Source organism: Cyanistes caeruleus, chromosome 10 (assembly GCF_971803275.1).
Source record: "Cyanistes caeruleus chromosome 10, bCyaCae1.hap1.1, whole genome shotgun sequence".
NCBI lineage: Eukaryota > Metazoa > Chordata > Aves > Passeriformes > Paridae > Cyanistes > Cyanistes caeruleus.
In genome coordinates, this window is record NC_141710.1 from 3,067,120 (window position 1) to 3,085,487 (window position 18,368).

At 50.6% G+C, this 18,368-nt stretch overlaps 1 protein-coding gene and 1 long non-coding RNA gene across 3 annotated transcripts in view; both read right to left on the minus strand.

Moving 5' to 3' along the window:
- The window catches only part of PIK3CB (phosphatidylinositol-4,5-bisphosphate 3-kinase catalytic subunit beta), an 88,235-nt gene extending 86,242 nt beyond the window's left edge, over nt 1-1,993 (minus strand). The window contains exon 1 of one of the 2 annotated variants that reach the window (XM_086844802.1): nt 1,924-1,993. The gene's annotated coding sequence lies outside the window, so the exon portion shown is untranslated. The remainder of the gene's footprint in view (nt 1-1,923) is intronic. The other variant, XM_086844799.1, reaches the window with a different exon arrangement.
- Nucleotides 1,994-3,201: 1,208 nt separating this feature from the next.
- LOC111943594 (uncharacterized) lies at nt 3,202-9,156 on the minus strand. Its single transcript, XR_002870969.2, has 3 exons — nt 8,835-9,156; nt 7,397-7,479; nt 3,202-6,493 (listed from the first exon to the last, which is right to left on the minus strand). It is a non-coding gene; the product is annotated as an uncharacterized LOC111943594 (long non-coding RNA).
- Nucleotides 9,157-18,368: the final 9,212 nt, after the last annotated feature.

Sequence of the window (18,368 nt, forward strand, 5' to 3'; positions counted from 1 at the left end):
AGGGAAGCCAGGCTGCAGCTGAGTCAAAGCTGTCAATCAAAAGGCATTCACGATTTTAAAAAGTCTACCGCAAAGATTGACGAAAGTAATGTGCTTCACTTTGAATTTTTCTGCAAAATAATATATTTGGTGATTGTGTCTGTTCCTCACCATTTCTGGGCACTCCTGAAGCTGCCACTCCTAGAAGTGGAGTGATCAGGACACCACTGCCAGGCTCCTTCCTTCCATGCTTGGGAATTGCAAGGGACTCCTTCCCCTCCTCAAACATCTCAGCTCCAGCATCTGGCCAAAGGGGACTGAGCTCCCAGGGAATGCTCTGACAATGGCAAAGATTAACTCACTGATCCTCATGTTTAATGTACAAAAACTCTCACTGGAACACTGAATGCAAGCCTTTAATACAGACTCTGATCCGAGGGCAATGGACAATCCTCATAGCAAGACTCGGTGCCCCGGCAGCTGAGCTCTCTGAAGGGATGTGAAGCCTCTGGGAAGCAGCCCAAGAGCACACAGGCAATCAAGGCTCTGCTCTTATCCGACCCCTCCCAGTCTGCTCGAGCTTTAGCAGATCTCTGACCTCCCTCGTGTTAAATTGCCAGGAAAGCACAATCGCCCGAAACTGAAAACACCTCCGGTCTACCAAGAACCTGCTCCGAAGGACGGACTCGCTGATAATGCTGAGCCCAGCTCGCAGGATGAGCCGCTGATGGTCTCAGTGCTCTAAGTGAGCAGCTTCATTGGAACAGAAAAACAGGGTGATGAATCACAGCTAAGGAAAGCACCTTGCTGAGGAGGACAGACAACATCAGTGCTTTACATCATTACAAAAATTGGAGGTTACTCTTTAGACAGCACACGTGGAAAACATTTCAGGGGAAAAAAAAATAAACGAAATGTTGTTTAATTGGTGAATTCTTGCCATTAACACCCTAAACGATCTGACACATGCTGGCGGGCAGGAGGCGTCAGCCGCTGCCAGCCACACTTCCCCAGCCCCAGCAGCTGCCAGACCTCGCTGAGGTTTCAAAGTTTCCCAACTGGAGGCCCTGTTTCCTTTGCTTTCTGGTAAATTAGCCACTGTAGTCACATCTCCTTGGTGTGTTTGCTTTTATTTTCTTTTCTTTCTTCTGCTTTCTTTTCCCCCCCCCCGGTTTCTTTTCGATGCAGTAGCATCTGATCTTATCCAATCCTTACCCCTCTTCTCATCTCCTCCCCCCGAGAAGGGAAAGAGACCCCAGAAGCACCCTAGGGAGGGGATTCTCGCAGGACTGGGAAGCTGCCACTGCAGTGGGACTGGGGAGGTTTTCTCAGCACGGAAAGCTCCAGCAGCGAGAGGAAGGGAACACGCCCGAATCCCCGCACCAGGAGCCGGCGAGGAGCGCAGCAGGAGCGGGAGGGGCTCGTCCTCACCCCGCAGCCCAGGGCAGAGCTCCAGGGCTGCCGGACCCTCGGCCTGGACACAGCTCGGCGGGGACATCCCGGGCCGGGCAGAGCTCAGCGGGGACATCCCGGGCCGGGCAGAGCTCAGCGGGGACATCCCGGGCCGGGACAGAACCGGGAGAGCTCAGCGGGGACATCCCGGGCCGGGCAGAGCTCAGCGGGGACATCCCGGGCCGGGCAGAGCTCAGCGGGGACATCCCGGGCCGGGACAGAACCGGGAGAGCTCAGCGGGGACATCCCGGGCCGGACACAGCTCAGCGGGGACATCCCGGGCCGGGACAGAACCGGGAGAGCTCAGCGGGGACATCCCGGGCCGGACACAGCTCGGCGGGGACATCCCGGGCCGGACAGAACCGGGAGAGCTCAGCGGGGACATCCCGGGCCGGGACAGAACCGGGAGAGCTCGGCCAGGCTCTCGCTCCCGGGAAGGGCTCGGGGGAGCTCAGCAAAGAAGCAAAGCCATAACGCGATCCGCGCTCCTACCCGGCCGTGCCTCCCGCAGCCTCGCACCGCAGCGCGTCCCCGGCACCGGCCGGCCCGGCCCGCCCCGCCCCGGGCCGCCCGCCGCCTCTGCCTCCTCCTGTCCCCCGGGCCGGCCCCGAGCGGGGCTCAGGGACAGCCGCGGGGTGCTCGGGCTGCCCTGGGGCTCACACACCCCGCTCCCCTCCCGGGACTGCTCCTCTTGTCCCCGGGCATTGGCACTTCCCGGGGCTCCGCTGTGCACCGCCGGCACCACGGGCACAGCCGGCCTGGCAGTGCCCCAGAGCCACCCTGTACCTTCGGCCCAGGCAGAGGAGCAGCCAGCCCCTCGCTTCACAGGTGTAATCTTTCCAGCCGTGGCTTTGCACTTATACTGAGTCACGCCAAATGTTACCCAGCTGTTCCTTTATCTCCTTCTCTGAGGAAAGGTGATTACTGCAATAAACTCTGCTGCTTTGTTTCATGCCAGCCTCTGTTCCCTCGGAGGAGCTGCCTGGAAAGCAGCAGGTGAGGAGGGCACACAGGGCCCGGGTCTGCCCCAGCCATCTGAGGGCACCGTGTCCTTGCCATCCCTCTCCTCCTCCTCCTCCTCCTCCCAGGCAGCTCCCAGCATGGCCTTCAGCCAGCCCCGGGCCATCCTTCCTCCCAGACATCACACCTACCACAGAAAGTGCTGTGGGCAGCCCTGCCGGCCCCTCCGGGTGACACGGGGCATCCCACGGGCACACCCTGCAGCACCGGGGCATGCTCTGCCCAGGCTGATGCACAGCAGAAAGCAGTTCCCACAGGTGTCTGCCTGACCTCCAGCCACAAAAGCCTCAGAGCCTTCAGTCTCCTCTTCAGCACCGCCTTGTGCCAGCCTTCCCTGAGGATCAGGCCACTGCCTGGGAGATGGTGTTCTGCTAAATCAAAAGCTGTAAATTCAGGTGTAGTGCTGACAGATGTGCAAATCCATTCACCACATCTGGCAACGTGTCAGGTGGTGAAGCACAAAGCTCTGCTCCCGAGGGCTGCAGCTTGGATTTGGTGAGAAGGCCAGGGCATCTGCCAGCAGACATGAGGCAACTAGAAAGCTAAAAGGAGGACAGTGAGCAGACACCACAGAAAGAGTGGCCTCAACTGCTGAGCCAAAGGCAAGCACAGTCTCTAAGAAAAGTCTGAACCCAAAGAATGCCCGAGTAGGTGGCCTGGAAACATCCAACGGGGCAAGCTGAACCTCGTATTCCTGTTTTATTGCCTGCCATAAACTGCAAGAATGGTGTTCATCAGCAGAGGAACTTGAGTTAATGATCTCTTGTAAATTTTACTACTTGCACAAAAGGTTTAATAAGAATTTTCAAACCTGCAAATTTGAAATGTATGCTAAAAGCATGGCAACATTTTCTTTTTGAAGCCTGACATTCTTCTAATGCATGGTATGGGCAATAGTAAACAATAGCAACTCCAGACCCTCTCCTACAGCTGTGCTAGCCACAACTGAGGTTCTGAGCAGGGCAGAAAAGCCAGTGCCACAGAACAAAGGAACCTGAAGCGCTTTCCACCTGGAATTCCCTTTTCCAAGCTCCTCTCCGTGCACATGGGTATGCTTTGGGGATCCTCAGTACCAGATCTCTTCCCTGCCCTGTCCTGCAGAATGAGCAGAGCTGTCCCTCCCCAGTGGCACAGAACAAAGCCCAGGTAGCAGCAGTTCCTTGCCATTTCTTGCAGGGTGCTGGTTCCCCTCCCCTCGGACAAGCCACGGTTACATCAGCATATTGCAACATCACCCTCGCCTGCAGAGGAGTCCTGGGGCAGCCTGTGCACACAGCTTCCACCTGGAGTCACAGAAACTGCAAAGTCAGAGTTCAGTCACAGCTTTACCTGGCACAAACCCAGAGCCAGCAAGACAGCCCCTTCACTCCTGGTGCTCTCTGCATCGCCCCTGCCTTCACACCATGCCAGCTTCTTTCCCACTGGACATGTGGGATGGGGGAAATCCTCCAGGCTAAACAGTGGTTGGCTTCTTTTCCCAATGTACTTGTGACTCCTTAACAACTGCCTTCCTCTAGGAAAAATGATATGTTAGGTTGATTTTTTTCCTAAACAGAAGAACTTCTTCCTTCTCTCTGTATCTAGAAGTAGTAGTTGAATGCCCAGTCTAAACTGAGGCATCTATCCAGATACCTATCCTAACACCTGAATCACCCAATGGCAGATGTGATGAAAATCCAAGCAGCTGAGAAGGAGCAAGGAAAAACAACCAGGACCTTAGCAAGTGTTTTGCACTGGTAACTCTTGGTGACTGCTGGTGCTTTTATCTGCATCAGAACTGGCAGGTTTGGAGGCACAGTTCTCCACAACTGACTTTTTCCAGCACTTTATCGGTAACTTTCATGGCATGTGTGGGTTAAACCCTGCTTTGAAAGGACTCTACTTCTTTTGGACATTCTGGTATGGTATGGCCATCTATGTCAAGGGAGTTAATGTGTCAAATTTCAGAGAACAATGAGCAGCAAGGCACTGCTGGCTCTAATTCTTCACTGAGTGTTCCTGAGATAGTTCCTGAATCCAAATTTCCAATTTTCTCCCACAGAGCACAGCTAATACTTCACTTTTTCCACCCTCCACCAGCCATCCCTGGACATGGGATGCTGTCCAAGTAAGGCTGTTCCCCATGCACTGAACACAACTGTGGCACCTAAGCAACTGAAGGGGTAAAAATAGGTGCTGAGGTACTGCAGAGACAAATCCCACTTGCTCAATTTCTTGCCCTTGCCATGAAGGAATCTTGTTTTGTATGTCCACTGCCACAGTTGGATTTTTCAGCCTGCAGACAGCTTGTCTGCCCAGCCTAATTTACAGACTCCTGGCCAAGGTTTCATCTCACCTTATCAGTGTATTCAGCATTCTTCAGATCCTGACAACCCACACCCCTCCCTCGCTGCTTCCCGGGATCCCTTTGTATTCTTGTCTTTATCTAGTGCTGCCTTTTATCCTTCTTGCTTTTTCTTTTTACTATCATTTCTCACCACACACCTTGAGAAGGGTGAGTTTCCTGGAAGAAGGCTTTTGGAAAAGATATCTGAGCAAGCAAGGGAGCCAGGAGCTATTTACATATTTTCTGATAAGCAGTGAGAATGTCCTGATGGTCCTGTGAAGTCCACAAGAATTGGCTTTGTGCTGTTCTGCATTTTCTGCTTGTCTATGCTTGCCCAATTTAATGAACTAACAGTATTAAACATATTTTACATATTGTTATAGCATTCTTTAGAGGAGAAAGCAGTATCCCCGTCTTGAATTTAGTTATTAAAGAGATGATATTGGCAACATTATCAATTTAAATATTAAAATAGCATTTAAAATCATGAAAATAACTTTCAAATAATGATTTTTAAAAATTATTATTATTAATTATCAGTTAATTCCTGCCTGATAGTGTTAGGTTACAGCTGCATCTAAATTCTAATTTTTTTCATGCACCCATTAGGCGAAAATAAGACAGGCTGGGCTAGGAGGTAACTGACTGCCAGGAGAGACCTGTTAGCATGACCACTTCTAAGAACACAGCTGAAGCTCTCCTGGGGGCAGATCCTGAGATTGTAACTGTTTTCACTCTGACCATATTGAAATCAGCCTGTACTGACAACAAGCAGAGTGAAAGCTAAGCCAAGCCACAGTCTGGGGAGGAGAGGAGACACAAGCAGCTGTGAGGGGCTGCCTGCTGCTCTCAGGGAATGTTTGTTGCTCTGCTGGGAACTCTCCTGTTCCCACTAATTTAGTTCTTTCATTTTTCATTAGATACTCAACCTGTAATGACTTTCAAAGCGGTTGATTCAAAGTTTCATCTTACTCACAGCACTTACCAAGCCCTAGCACTTGGCAAATACCTCAAAGACACCTGCTTTGAACCTGGCCTTAGATTACAGTATGAAAACTACCCATTTGGTCAACTAAAGTTGGTTGGTCAGCTGTCAGCCCCTGACAGCCACACCTATCCTGTCTCTGACAGTCACCTGTTGCAGCATCTGCTGCAAGCAGAATAAAGGAACATCTATTAATTTTCACTTCTCTTAATGGTTACAACCAAATCCTGTGATGGTCAAAATTCCTGACTTTTGAAAAGGCTTTTCTATAGGTGCAGTTTGGCACAACACTGACTTTCAAGCAATACAGACATTTGCAAAAAAACCCAAAACATCCAGAAAGGGAGAAATCAGGCAGCAGGCTTCCTTCTAAAGAGCAAATTCCACCACCCCAATCTAGATGAGCTTGACCCTAACACAGCACCTTGAAAACACAAGTGGAGGCCTGAAACACTCGACTCCACACATCCATTTGCTGCCAGGCCAGATCTCAGCCAAAGGCTTACATGTGAAAATCCCGCTTGACTCGGTTTTTGAACAGTTGTTCTCATTCTCATTCTGGTGATCTGCTGCTGGCAACAGTGCAAGTTGTGCGTGTGATGCTTTATTCAGCTAAACATTACGGAGCTGTTCCTTCACTTTGCTGTGCCTGATGCTGGGGGACAGGCAGCACGGCTGACAGATGCACTGAAGTCACATGAACTGTGCAGCTGGCAGGCAGGAGGAGCAAGCTGTGGGGAAAACAACCTCTCAGTGCTCCAGGTACTGCACCAGCATCTCGGAAATAATCACTCTGCGCCATCCGAGGGGCAGCGCTGCGCTCAGAGCGCTCCTGACAGCCTTGACCTTGAAATGGTCCCGAGAGCAGCGCTGAGGAGCAGGAGGCAGCAGCATGTTTGCAAGGAGCTGCACTCAGGCAGAAGGACAAGCCCGAGGCACGTCTGCCACAGCATCGCTGCGGCTGCACAATTCCACAGCTCAGCCAAGCGCAAACCCCCCGCGAGCCGCTCACCGGGGCTGGCTGGAGTGGTCACTCAGCCCCCCAGGACCCAGGGCTGGCTGGAGTGGTCACTCAGCCCCCCAGGACCCAGGGCTGGCTGGAGTGGTCACTCAGCCCCCCAGGACCCAGGGCTGGCTGGAGTGGTCACTCAGCCCCCCAGGACCCAGGGCTGGCTGGAGTGGTCACTCAGCCCCCCAGGACCCAGGGCTGGCTGGAGTGGTCACTCAGCCCCCCAGGACCCAGGGCTGGCTGGAGTGGTCACTCAGCTCCCCACTCACCAGGGCTGGCTGGAGTGGTCACTCAGCTCCCCAGGACCCAGGGCTGGCTGCAGTGGTCACTCACTGGGGCTGGCTGCAGTGGTCACTCCCTGGGGCTGGCTGCAGTGGTCACTCACTGGGGCTGGCTGCAGTGGTCACTCCCTGGGGCTGGCTGCAGTGGTCACTCCCTGGGGCTGGCTGCAGTGGTCACTCACTGGGGCTGGCTGCAGTGGTCACTCCCTGGGGCTGGCTGCAGTGGTCACTCCCTGGGGCTGGCTGCAGTGGTCACTCAGCCCCCCAGGAGCAGCAGCCCAGCCGAGCAGCCCTGGCTCTGTTCTCTCTGCCCTCGCTGCACACAGCTCCTGCCTGGCTCTTACCTGCCAGCCTTCACCCAGCCTGCATCAGCGTTTTCTTGAGGCAGGATGGCATTCATCCTGATGGATGCTAACGAGGTGTTTCCCTGGAAAAAAGCGAGGATGCTTGTGGAGTTCTACTTTAAGAGGATCATTGTCTGAAAAGTCACTGCAAAGCTTTCCAGAGTCCCTGGGATATTTTTATACTCATTCATTATAAGATCTACCAACTGCTACAAAATGGCAAGGGCTGCAATAAGAGCATTACACATTAATGATGGCTTTAATTATGTACACAATATCTATGCAAATGCAAGATAGCATCTTCTGTAAGAAAGGGTTGGTTTGTTTGCTTCTTATCATCACAGTCTGGAATCTTAGTACTTCTTATGATGCAATATTAATTTGGTTAGACTTAATTGAATTACTTTGGTTGGTAATTAAATTAACATGTCTTAAATTAAAATAACCAGTATCATCATGAAGTATTTCTGTCACAGTGGCTCCTAAAATATTACAGTGAAGACTAGATCCCTATTGTTCAAGAGGCTGTGAAAAAAAAATGCGTAAGAAAACGGGGCCAGACAAACCCATCTGCCTCTTGATGTGAGGAGGCCACTGCTGAATGGCAGGCACCTGCACAGTACAGGTACCTCTCCAGCACCAAAAGCAACATTTTTCTCAATCTCATCCTAGTTTAAATACCTTGACCTGAGTGTCATGTCCAACATTATACCATAAACCACTAAAGCAGTGCTGGTTTCACTGCTTTTCTTTAGCTGTTTCAGTGTGTTTGGTTAAGTCCACGAGCACCAGAGGGCAAGTTCATAGTGATGATTTTCCTGTACACCCCAAGCCACTGAGAGATAAAGTAACTTGACCAAGACAGTGGTTAACTCAGTGGCTTGCCCTTATTTGTGGTGCTGCTGTAGCTGGGCTCCTGTTTGAGCAGGATTAAACAGATCAGTGACTTTTTGAGTCACTGGCACAATCAGGAGAACTCCAACATCCTGCCACTGGCAATGATGCTTAAGGCACAGCACACCAGGCAATGGGGGTCTTTGGCTTTTCTGCAGGAGCAGCTTCCCCTGTCTGGCCAGCCAGGCTTTTGAGACAAAAAGCAAGCATTTCCTCCAGATTAACACAACACTCGTGGAACTACACTGTTTGCTGAACAATGACTATTACAGAGTATCATGAACAAGGTGCAGCGTTACACCTACACTGAAGAAACAGAACCAACCCCTCAGATTGCCAGGACAAAGGTTACCAATACAACTCCAGCTCAGCCCTCTGCAGGCTGTGTGTCACAGTCTTGATTCCTTATTTCTCCTGCATTAATTCATCAGTGAAGCTCGAGCCCACTCTCTCCCTGCAGCTCTCAGGAAGAGGTTGCTTGCAGTCTCTCTCTTTCAGCTGGATGACAAGGGAAACATTCAGCGTGGGCCAGGAGAACACATACCCAACAGTGAGTTACACAAGCTGTTGTGAGACAGTACTGGAATGTCAGCAAACAGGATCTTTGGGTCTAGCTCCAGCTCTGGAGGCAGACAGTAGTCTAAGTCATCACAAACATGAGGCCCCACCACACTAGCAGGTAGCTTTCCTTTGAAAGGTGATATGGCAAAGCAGATGAGCCCTGCTGCTCTCCAGGCCAGGGCTTCATTCCCAGCTCTGTACACGGCCTGCACACTGCAGCTCATCTGCAGAACAGGTGCAGGACCTCTGCCTCCCACCAGCAGGGATAAATGCCCTGTGTGAGTGCCTGTGCCAACAGCAGCGGTGGAGCATGTGGGATCAGACATCACGGCCCTCTGGGCAGCAACAAACAGCATTGTGACTGTGTCTAACTTCTCCCCCTGCACTCGCCCTTCCCCTGCCATTGTGTGGGGTGGCAGGCTTGCCAAATGTGTCAGAGCCACATGAAATGCATGACACTTGTGACCTTGCCCTCGTGGGCCCCAGGCTGACAGTCAAGTCTAAGACACAGACCAGCCCAAAAGGAAATGAGGAAGATCCCGCCCATAACATAAACGACTACAGCACCAGTCTCAATGTGTTTGTTTATTCTGCAGATTTTAAGATGGGAAAAACCCCTGTAACAACAACCAATCTTGTGAATTCTGTTCTATGTATATCAATTCTCTTATACGTGAACTCTGCATGTGCTTGTTGATGTCAATGCCCTGTAACCAAGAGCCACTGCTGCCTATCACACACAAATCCTCATTATGTTGCATAACAAATTACCTTTGTTGCCTCGCAGAATGGCACAGTAGATTTTGTTGTTGCCTCGTGTAAACTTTAGTCTTGCGAATTCCATTTTGCACTGACACACTGCTGCTGCCTGACAAGTGCTTTATTTCTGGGCTCCACGATGCGCAGGCGGCCACAGAGCCTGAAAAACAAGTTCAGAAATACATAAATACGCCACCACTATGTCTGCAAAACAATCAGCCACGTGGATCCTGGCTGCTGGAACACTGGGCTTAGAGGCTGCAGCTACACATGCTGGGAGGCAGCACCGCTGCACATTCATCCCTCGTGGTCATCTGATCTTTCCAGTTACAAGGAAGAAAACAGAGCATAAAGAAACAAAGAAAGTGGCAGAACAGCAAAGGAATTTCAAACCGACAAAGAATTCATGGTGTTGGCATTTTAATGCTATACTACTGCCTTTTAAATGGATTTATCCAACACTGTCTCCCGTTTTTAGTGTTTTAAGTACTGTTTCTAACTAAAAACCCTTAGTTACGATGTTCATCTATTAAAGAACAAAGTGTGAAAATGTTAACAAATTCATCCATATGATTGCAAAATGTTAAGCCTCACTAGACACCGAGTCTTCCTTCTTTATACATGTTCAGCACATATTTCAGGAGAAGGAAAACATTTACTGCCAGGCTTCAAACAGTGTTTCCTTTCTTAAATCGTTTTAGTTGGCAGCTTTTTCTGTTGGCATATGACCAATATTCTGGAAAAGTGGGAAAATAGCGGTGATATCTACAGGCCAGATTTTGCCACTTCTTAAAATGAGTAATGCTATCGTATTTTCATATGTCCTGGCCATTCCCTCTACTCAGAGCACTACTGGAAACTCACTGATAGCTGCTCCCTACTTTCCTTGGACAGAATCCAAGCAGGAAGAAAATCTAGGCATTGCAAGGGCAGATGTCAATAAAGTCTGAGAGCTGGCCTGTTGGGATAACCCTAAATAAGGATAATAAAATCTGGATGCTAGTTTATTTAAAACCACACATTTTGCCGTCCCCTCCTAGTCCTCTGAGAAATGTATGTTCCAATCTCCCTCACACACTCATCTCCCATGCACTCTCCAAATTCTTTAGCTGCTTTTTAGTTGAACCTGCCCTTTCATCAGTGCTCCTGTCACCCCACTGCTCACCCCATCTCCTCCATGGCCAAGCAGCAGTCATCAAATAAATCACTGGAGACATTGCTGGACAATGGGTGAATGAATTACTGCTGAGGGATTGGGTTTTGCCTCTGTTTACTGGCTGTAGTTAGAAACACTTGAAGCCAAATTTCAATTACAGGGATAAAATAAAGGCCAGCCCAGTCTGGGCATTTTAAGAGATAATTGTATTTCAGTAAAGCACTAAGGCACGGCTGTTTCCAGACATTGCTGCTCACAGCTAATGGTGCTGGTACAAAATCCACCTCCATATGACAGCTTTGGAGAGCTGTCATGGGAATGAGTGTGGTCAATGGAGGCAGCAGGGTGCCTGGATGCTTGAGGTACAGGACAGAGAAACAAAAAAATCTTTGTGGGAACCTCAGGTATGTGAGCACTGTAATTACATTGCTGTTATAACAACTGCTCCTTAGCTCGTAGCAAAATATCGTGAGCAGTGTTAAGAGAGAGGGAGGGAGGGAGGGAGGGAGGGAGGGAGGGAGGGAGGGAGGGAGGGAGGGAGGGAGGGAGGGAGGGAGGGAGGGAGGGAGGGAGGGAGATTACAGCCCTGCCTGCTCCAGAGTAAAACACCAGCCCTGAAGCTGTCAGCTCCTTCACCTGTGCTGATGACACAGGGCCTGGGAAATTTCAAATTTCAAATGGCTGAAAGAGCAGGATTTCCCAGGAGAGAGAACACGTGAGTCAAAGGCTTGGTAGAAGCATTCAATACAGGAGATAGGAGCTTGGCTCTTTCTTGTCCTGGTGTTTGAACACGGGGATATGGAAGGAATTGGAAAGGGTAGAAAACTCAGATGTGAAGAAAAGAAATACCTTTTCACAGCAAAATTTTAAGTGAGTCTAGAGGAAGTCTGGACGTTAACAAGAGCAGGCAGTAACCCAAGTCCTGTTCATACACTAACACGTATTGTTTAAGTCCTGCTGTCAGCTGGGGGCTGACTGGTTCCCCTCTTTTAATAATACAAGAACAACATGACTTCAATGCAATTTGAAAGGCAATATTTTAAATTATAAAATCCTTTTCTACTCAGCACGTAATTAACCTATGGAACTTATTCCCACAGGATTTCAATTGAGCCGAGACTCCTCGAAAAACGATTTATTAGCTGGTGGATTTATTAGCTGGCCTGATTCCATCTCGGGCAAGGGTAGTAAACATTCAGTTGGGTATTTGTAAATGATCCTTTTTAAGTCCCCGTGGAGAACGTGCCAGCAGCCCCACGGACCTCGGCTGTGGGAATGACACACTCAGGGCAGGAATTCTCCAGGGCTCAACTCTGACACCTGATTTCTCCTCAACAACAGACGGAGCTGAAAGTTCAGCTGGGAACAGCACCCTGGGGACATGAGCTGCAGCCCTGGCAGTGGGTGTGAGCAGGTAATGGTGACAGTGGGTGTACACAGGTGACAGTGGGTGTGCACAGGTGACAATGGGTGTGCACAGGTGACAGTGACAGTGGGTGCACACAGGTGACAATGACAATGGGTGTGTACAGGTGACAGTGACAGGGGTGTGCACAGGTGACAATGGGTGTGTACAGGTGACAGTGACAGGGGTGTGCACAGGTGACAATGGGTGTGTACAGGTGACAGTGACAATGGGTGTGCACAGGTGACAGTGGGTGTGCACAGGTGACAGTGGGTGCACACAGGTGACAATGACAATGGGTGTGCACAGGTGACAATGGGTGTGCACAGGTGACAGTGACAGGGGTGTGCACAGGTGACAGTGGGTGCGCACAGGTGACAATGACAATGGGTGTGCACAGGTGACAGTGGGTGCGCACAGGTGACAATGACAATGGTTGTACACAGGTTACACACAGTGACTGCACACCTGCAGTGACACTGGCAGCACACCTGTCCATTGCTGAGCCTCAGCCCGGCTCAGCGGGCGCTGCTTCGCAGTGTTTTTGTCGCTCATCCCTCCAGCCGAGCCAGGGCTCCTGCACACCGACAGCTCCCAAAGCCCGATCTGCCGGGCCCTGAGCGCGCCGCTCCTGATTTCCGTGAGGGCAGAGCCAGCGCTCCGCTCCGCCCGCCTGAGGGGCGGCCGAGGGGCATCGGGCCGCCTGAGGGGGCAGCCCGGGCCGGGCCCGGCGGGGCTCCGAGGGGCTTCCACGGGCTCCTCCGGGACCCTCGGGGCTGCTCCGGGCTCCGAGGGGCTCCGAGGGGCTGCTCCGGGCTCCGAGGGGCTTCCACGGGGCCGCTCCGGGCTCCTCCGAGCCCCTCGGGCTCCGGCCCTGCCGCCCTCCCCCGGCCCAGCGCCGGCGCCGCCCTCAGGGTCCCGCCGCGCCCCACGGCGACACCTGGCGGCAGCGGCCGGGATGGGCTGGGGACACCGGGATGGGCTGGGGACACACCGGGATGGGCTGGGGACAGCGGGATGGGATGGGGACACACCGGGATGGGCTGGGGACACACCGGGATGGGCTGAGAACACACCGGGATGGGCTGGGGACACACCGGGATGGGCTGGGGACACACCGGGATGGGCTGGGGACACACCGGGATGGGCTGGGGACACCGGGATGGGCTGAGAACACACCGGGATGGGCTGGGGACACACCGGGATGGGATGGGGACACACCGGGATGGGCTGAGAACACACCGGGATGGGCTGGGGACACACCGGGATGGGCTGAGAACACACCGGGATGGGCTGGGGACACACCGGGATGGGCTGAGACACACCAGGATGGGATGGGGACACACCGGGATGGGCTGGGGACACACCGGGATGGGCTGGGGACACACCGGGATGGGATGGGAACACACCGGGATGGGCTGGGGACACACCGGGATGGGCTGGGGACACACCGGGATGGGATGGGAACACACCGGGATGGGATGGGGACACACCGGGATGGGCTGGGAACACACCGGGATGGGCTGGGGACACACTGGGATGGGCTGGGGACACACCGGGATGGGCTGGGGACACCGGGATGGGCTGGGGACACACCGGGATGGGCTGGGACACACCGGGATGGGCTGGGACACACCGGGATGGGCTGGGAATACACCGGGATGGGATGGGGACACACCGGGATGGGCTGGGGACACCGGGATGGGCTGGGGACACACCGGGATGGGCTGGGGACACACCGGGATGGGATGGGGACACACCGGGATGGGATGGGACACACCGGGATGGGATGGGGACACACCAGGATGGGCTCATGACACATGAGGGACACACACCTATACCATCCAAAGGCTTGTGGTGACTCCAGGGACCTCACTGCATGGGCAAGGAGGGATCTAACAGCAAACTGCTGAAAACATGGGGAGAGATCGTGCTGATGTGCAGTGGCAAGCCAGGGATGTCCCAGGGCCCTGCCAGGTCTCAGCAGGAAAACCTGGTTTCCCTAAAAATATCCCTTCTGAAGCCACCAGCCAGAGGGACATCACCCACAGCTGAGGAGGCAAGAGGAAGGAACAAGGTATTTTCAGAATAACTGCAAAAATCAAACACATCGTTTCAGTATTTTACAATGGTGTCTGTGATCCCACAATTAAATAGGGTTTGGAGAAGCAGCTACGAGTTTCTACAGTTTTCAGATCCATTTCAAAACAGCCTGAAGTTTCAAGACAGCTCAAGGTTCACTGTGCTGGGTTTCCTCAGCCTGAACCCCTCTGGAAAACATTCCATGTGCACATTGCATCTCTACAGATTTTATTCTCATTCCAAATCTGCGAGTACAAATATAGTAACATTCCGTTCTCCTAATGCACACATACAAGATGTGCTGAAATGTCAGATGCTAAACGATATAAAAAAGCACTTTAGCACGTTCCTGTTGATGTGCAGTGTAAGAGAGAAGGGAGAAATTACTTTAACATCTGTTGATTTATTAGATCTGAATGCTCCCCTCCTTTCATCTGGCAGCAGCAGAGCCACTAACACTGCAGCAGCTTCTTCAGAGCTTGCAGAAACGGTCCCGTTTCTGTGGGATTTCACTCACGGCTCGCTCTATCCCAGCCTGAGCTGCCGGAGCAGGGCACTCCAGGAAGGTGTCCCAGCAGAGAGGAGTGGGCAGGTAATGCCCCTGCTGAGGGAGGAAGCAGGGGTGAGGCTGGAAAGCTTCCTACCGCTGGAGCTATTGTGTGCCTGCTTCCTCTGGATGCTTTCCTCGGGGAAAGAATCTCTGGGGCAGGGATGGAGAGCACAGCCCAGCACTGTGGGGCTCTCCTGCCCCATCACAGCCTGCTCCTGATGAGGAGCACTGCTGATACAGGGTCCTGCCTCCTGCTTGGTGTTGTTTCTCATGCTGCTAAAAACAGCCAGCTGGCAATATTCCTCCTGCGCGTTTGGATTTACCCAGAAAACTCGGCTCGGCCAAAAATGTTGAGATAACATGATTTTTTCCTGCTTCTGGATGGGAAGCTGAATATTTTAACAGATTAAGAGACTTCAAAATGAAAAAAAAAAAAATAAAAATCCAGGTTTTGTTCTGGTATTTTTGCATTTTCTCAGGAGTGGAGGGCCAGGGAATCACTTTGTTAAAATTTCCCAGTCAGCTTGAAGAATAAGGATGTGACCTTGTAAAAGTGACCTGTGACAAGAAGATTTTCTCATAACAGGAGACACAAGCACTACTTTACTGTGGGTCAAGCAATATGGCTGGTCTGTCTAGCAGAAAGGAGAAAATGTGTGCTCAAATGGGAGCATCTTGTCCAAACCCAAAGCTCCACGTAAAGGTGGGAGCTCCGTGTCCTTCTCCCACCTCTGGTCCTGCCCTGACCTTCCAAGAGGAGAGTTGGAGCTTTCTGTGAATTAGGGACACAGCCTGCCTCCTCTTGGAGGGAATTTAAGAGAGGAATTGTTAGCCCAGCTGCTTGGTGTGCTGGCTTTTGTCAAACATCCTCCAAACTGGCCGCTGCTCCCTTCCCTTCCAAGGCCCTGGGTACCAATCCCCTCTGAGCATCGATCCAGCAGCTACAGCAGCTCTCTAAACCCTCAGGTCAAAAAGGTGCGAGGACAAATTTGCTTGGAATCAAATCAGAACTTCACCGTGGGATAAGCATCAGGTTAAGCTGAACCACCTCAGGAGCATCCTTTAAACAAGCAGTCCTCAGTTCTCCTTTGCTGCTGGCAGGAAGCCTCCTGACTTCAGCATATTACTTTACCCAAATACGCTCATATTTTCCTAATACTGAAATTATAAACTGCCAGAGAAGATAAATAACAAAATTAACTGCAGGAAGAAAAAAAAATAGTTTATTTTTTGTCTTTTTTGTTTTTGTTAGTAATATTTCTTTCCTTTTTCTAGAGTACCTTGCTGAGATGGAAAGAAAAAAAAATCCTAGCTGCCAAATCTGTATTTAATCTGATATTCCTTTCTATACACTTGTTATGAATTTTTTCCTTTTTTTCAGTCAAGGTTCCTGTGTAAATGCAAGTTCTCCACAGTGTCCTAGTCAAAATACCTGCTGTATTAGTGGGAACCAATCTCTTTGGTACTCAAGGAGCAAATCTCAAGGGATTTTTCTTCAGCAGAAGCTCTGCCATACCATGAGCACCAATACTGCAATTCACATCTCCATGCTTGGTGTATAAAATTTAAACTTCTCACAGCTGCATTTCTGGCTGTGATCTCCATGGAGATGTCACTGACAATTCCCACCCCCTGAAGAGGGGAAAGGTGCAGCCACAGCTGGGACCTGCCTGGCTCTGGGGAGCTGCAGCCTCTGTTTCTGCCCTGAGCTGCATCTCTGCAGGGCTGGAGCTGCAGTGCCTGACTCCAAAAACCCACTTAGGCCAGGATCAATGCCTCCAGCTGCAGCATTAAACCTCTGGTGACCTGAAACTGTGGCACACAGCCCTGAAACATTTGCCTCCCTCTGCCTTTGTTAAGTCCAGCTAACTTTTGCCATCTTCTGGAGGAAGGGAATAAAATGAGGGTTCTCAGTTATATTTGTGCCTCATCAAACTTCAGACATTAAATAATCTGGGTTTTTTGCTGTTCTTACGAAGATCACTAAACTTGTAGAATTCTTAAGGAGGTTTTAACTGTTTCATCCCCAGTTCTCCAGTGTAGTTCTGATTCTGCCTCAGACTCTCGAGGCCTTGTGTTCTTCAGAAACACTCCCAAGGTACACATACCTGGGGTTTCCTGACAAGTTCTTTCCAGCATTGCAGCCTGCTGAAAAGAACTGCTCAGTACCAGACCAGTGGTGCATTTCCCCTCGAGTGAAACAAAAATCTCCTTCACAGGAGAGCTGTGCTTTCCCATGGACAGTGAACTCACTTCCTCCTGTTTTGTTTATAGCCCTATGTCAGGTTTTTCTTCTTCCATTCCCTTTTCCAAAAGCAGTAAGAAGATAAGACATTGATAAGTGCTAAACATCCATGTTTCTGTTTCTTGTCTTCATACTGGGTCATTAGAATGGGAAATGAAAAGGTGGATGATAAGGGAGAATGGCAAAATTGAGCTCAGATTTTTATACAAAGCAGCAGCAAAGACATCCAGAATTGGTCCAGCAATGGCCAGAGGCCTTTTTTTGGTTTAGAAAAATTACAGATTAACCACGTGCTGTTAATGAACCTGGGGTCCATGCTTGAGCTAGAACACTTTGTACCCTGGAAAAGTTGAACAGTGCCAGCTGTGACAGGGCATGGGAATGAAGCGTACAGGTCGCTAACAAAATGTTGAGATGCCACTTCCAACAGCACCAGGAAATAAAGTATCCATCACTGAACTACAAAATCCTGGAACTCCTCAAAAAGGGGCCCTCCCTGGAGAGATGAGAGATAAACACAATCATGGGAGGACCTGAGGATACCTAAGGAGAAGAGGAAACTCTCCAGGGTGTGGGAGAAAACTAAAGGAGTCTGACCTTCCTCATACCATGGGGTGAATATCAAATAGATAATTTCAGTATCACTCAATAACTCTTTTAGCCCTAAAAAGCATGAAAATTATCCTATTTTACTAGCAGCTTGCATGCACAGGAACAAACAAGACAAAACCAATGACATTAATTCAATTAATAACTAATTCAACAATAAAACGTTTGATATATTTTGCATCAGTCAGTACAAAATGACAATGTTGCCATGAGTATCAACAGGAGGAAACAGCAATTGCAAACAACTGTGATGCCTCAGTGGACAGCCCTGGAGTTAGGGGCTGCAGGACAGGGCAGCCAGAACCCCCATTTCCATCTCTCAGAGGGCAAAGCAGAAACAAAGAGCAAACTGAAACAGAAAGCCCTGGCTCACAGCATGGCATGGAGAAGGGCATTACTGCTGCTGGACAGGCTGGGAACACTGATAGTGTGGGGAACAGTGGGAGATCCCCAGCAAGACTGAAATTCCTGGGTCATTTTGTGTGTATAATTACATGGACACACACACAGACACACACACGTGTGTGTGTATATATATGTGTGTGTATATGTGTGTATGTATATGTATGTATGTATGTATATATAACCATGAAAAAACCCAAATCCCTCCCACATACTTTCAATATGTGAGCAACAACCTTTGTGCTCCAGGCTTAGTTCTCCTAAAGTAAAACCTGACAGATTGCACAATAAAGTGTTATGATTGATTCT